This window comes from Limulus polyphemus, unplaced genomic scaffold (genome assembly GCF_000517525.1).
Source record: "Limulus polyphemus unplaced genomic scaffold, Limulus_polyphemus-2.1.2 Scaffold5079, whole genome shotgun sequence".
Taxonomy (NCBI): Eukaryota; Metazoa; Arthropoda; class Merostomata; order Xiphosura; family Limulidae; genus Limulus; species Limulus polyphemus.
In genome coordinates this window covers 30,625-34,417 of record NW_013670689.1, presented here as the reverse complement: position 1 = coordinate 34,417, position 3,793 = coordinate 30,625, and positions in this window count along the sequence as shown.

Sequence of the window (3,793 nt, the reverse complement as noted above, 5' to 3'; positions counted from 1 at the left end):
GTGGGATTGACCGTCACCTTATAACGTCTACACGTCTGAATGGGCGAGCATGTTTGGTGGGACGGGGATTCGAACCCACGACCCTCGGATTGCGAGTCGAGCGCCCTAACCACCTGGCCATGCCGGGCCAAATCTCTAGGATGTGGTAAACTTTTATAGAAATGCGTTCTATACTGGCTATTCTAAGCACGTGATCAACGACCACCATGACTTTTGGTGGAGTTAAGTAAGATAGTTACTTATTTAAAATCACATGGGTTAAATTAACAAAAAAAGGCACTTTTCAAGCATTGGAAGACAAGCGTATATTTAGAGGGGGGGGAGATGTGAAAGGAGACTAAGGGGCCTGTGGGTTTCCTCTGGTATACATGAGGAGCAAACTGATCCTCTGATCAACTGGTCTTATAAACACTTTTAAAATTAAAAATTAAACACTGATTTTTTTGCGTATTAACATTAATAGCATATTATAATAATTATTTTTTGACAGTATACAAATCCCTGTATTCCATTCATTTTAAGTTTAAAATCTTGTTGTTGTTTTTTTTTTCCTGATAACTCCCACCAAAAAAGATGCGAAACGAGGTGTATCTTTTCGTAGTTGTTGGCCATTTTTATGACGGGACAAAAAAAAAGGTACTTTGGGAGCATAAGGGCAAGGACTTGAGCCCACCCACTATGCACGTCACCGAGAAAACGTACAAGTGAAATTCTATATGCTTAGTTTTGTCTTGGTGTACATACGTCTGTGAAGAAGAAGATTAAATATTTTTCTAGACTATGTTAATTATTTGATTTATGTTTGTTTTTGAATTTCGCGCAAAGCTACACGAGGGCTACCTGCGCTAACCGTCCCTAATTTAGCAGTGTAAGACTAGAGGGAAGGCAGCTAGTCATCACCACCCACCGCCAACTCTTGGGCTACTCTTTTACCAACGAATAGTGGGATTGACCGACACATTATAACGCCCCCACGGATGAAAGGGCGAACCTGTTTGGTGGGACGGGGATTCGAACCCGCGACCCTCAGATTGCGAGTCGAGTGCCTTATCCACCTGGCCATGCCGGGCCATTTGATTTATGCTGAACCAAGAATCATACCGTGGTAAACAGTTGACTCACCCTCGACATAATTAAAATAATAACTCTGAAAGGAAAAATAAATAAATTTATGCATAACCGTTAGCTATTATGTTAGTTTATATAGCTCATTTTTTTCTAATATTTCGTTTATTGAAGATTGTAGGAAAAATGATGAAATTGACAGTCTTTTACAAACTTTACTTGCCAGAACATCGAAAAAAAATAGTGTTAGGGGTAATCTATTTCAATCCACTGCAGCAGATGTGGGTGGCCGGTTAGCCCTGAATGAGGAGGGGGTGGCTTATAAGAAGAATGTGATGTCAGTTTTTCAAATTGGAATGATAATTCAACAGAGAACTTGAGGAAAGTCAAAGATAACAGATATAGCTTTAGATATCTTTAGTGTATTGGAGAGCCCTCCTCCCGAGGGCTTATAGCGTTGAAAACCGGGGTTCGATACCCGTGGTGGCTCGGTGCAGATAGCCCATTGTGTAGCTTTGTGCTCAACAACAAATCAACTGGTATTTTTTTAGTAAAAGAGTAGCCCAAGAGATGGCGTTGACTAGCACCTTTCTCTCTAGTTTATCACTGCTGAATTAGAGAAGGCTAGCTCTCGAGTAGGTTCGCGTGAAATTCAAACCAGACTTTCATTCAAAACTTCTTATAATAGTTTTTGTGCTATTGAACCATTAAAATTGAACCAATAAAATCAATAAAAAATATTAGATTTGTGAGAGAGAAAAGAAAATAAAGGTCGGTCCAGTTTTTAAAAAAAACAATAAAGCTGAGGTTGTAACTTATTTTCATACAATTTTTAATCTCTGTTACTTTTTCCTTATTTTTTTTTCTCTTTACGATATAGATTTATTAGTGACTCAAAACCAACAGATTACCACTATCAAAGCCTCAACAGCTACTAAGCAGTCAAGCTCCATTTCTTTACAATTACCAGTTTCCACCACCAAAATGGCTACAGTTGAAACGACAAAGCCCAATGTGGCGACAGACGAAGCTACCACTAGCACCACCAAAATGGCTACAGGTGAAACGACAAAGCCCAATATGGCGACAGACGAAGCCACCACCAGCACAACCACAATGGCTACAGGAGAAACGACAAAGCCCAATATGGCGACAGACGAAGCCACCACTAGCACCACCAAATTGACTACAGGTGAAACAACAAAGCCCAATGTGGCGACAGATGTAACAACCACCACTACGACCTTGCAGGGAGGTTTAACTATTGTAATAGCTACAACTACTCTTACCGCTGTACCCCCTACTTCTACAACCACAGCACTACCGGTTCTGTCTGAAACACAAGCTGGAACCACCTCTGCTTCCACTGATCCGGTTACCAAAGCAACAACGGTCAACCAAGGTAAGTTTAACGCTGTACTCTTTTGTTAAATATCATACAAATGGCTGGCTTCATAAAATCAATTGCTTTTGAGTTGTTTACAATTCCAGTATTGTTTGAATTACCTACTGTTGTTACCTCCGGCACTGAAGGTAGACGAAGGTTATGTTTTCACCCCTGTGTGTGTGTTTGTGTGTTTGTCAGCAAGATTTCTCGAAAACGGCTGAATGGATTTTAACCAAAGTTTCTATACATTTGGACTATGAGCCAACTTTAGAAGTGATTAGTTTTTTTTTTTTTGGTTTGAGGTCAAAGGTCAAGGTCACGAAAATAAAAATATCCCTATCCGTAAACATGGGGACCGATTTTTCGCACTATTTTTGCTCTATAACTCAGTAAAAAATGATCGGATTTTTGATGAAATTTGGTGGACCTATGTAGAATATTATTCCTCATTGTTCTGCCGGAAAATGGTCCGTGTCTGTTGATAAGGAAGAACGTACGGATACATTTTTGTGTTTTTTGAGAGCCAAACATGATCAACGCTGCGCGGCGGAGGTATACGCTCTACTGAGTGCCCCCCCCCCCTCGTTGTTTATTTTGTTTACTGGGATCTACAAAAGTACAAAAAAGACAAGCAGCATTCTTTGGTCATGTGATCAGGGATGGAACACTTGGTAACAACTGGGAAATCTGTGGGGAAAAGAAATAGACGTAGACAGCGAAAGAAGATCCTGAAGCACAGCTACACTAGGACTACCTGCGCTATTCGTCTCTAAGTTAGCACTGAAAGACTAGAGGGAAGGCAGCTAGTCATCACAACCCACCGCCAACTCTTGGGCTACTCTTTTACCAAAGAATACAGGGAATGACCGTCACTTTATAACGCCCCCATGGCTGAAAGGGCTATCATGTTTTGTGGGACGGGGATTCGAACCCGCGATTCTCAGATTGCGAGTCAAGCGCCCTAATTACCTGGTCATGCCTGGTCAATCACACGTGCCTGGGACCGAGAAAGGTGAAGTGACATGATGACTTACGCTTTGTTGTGGTGGGGGGACTTGATGGCCTACGCTTTGTTGTGGTGGGGGACATGATGGCCTACGTTTGTTGTGGTGGAGGGACATGATGGCCTACGTTTGTTGTGGTGGAGGGACATGATGGCCTACGCTTTGTTGTGGTGGAGGGACATGATGGCCTACACTTTGTTGTGGTGGAGGAACATGATGGCCCACGCTTTGTTGTGGTGGAGGGACATGATGGCCTACGCTTTGTTGTGGTGGAGGGACATGATGGCCTATGCTTTGTTATGGTGGGGGACATGATGGCCTACGCTTTGTTGTGGTG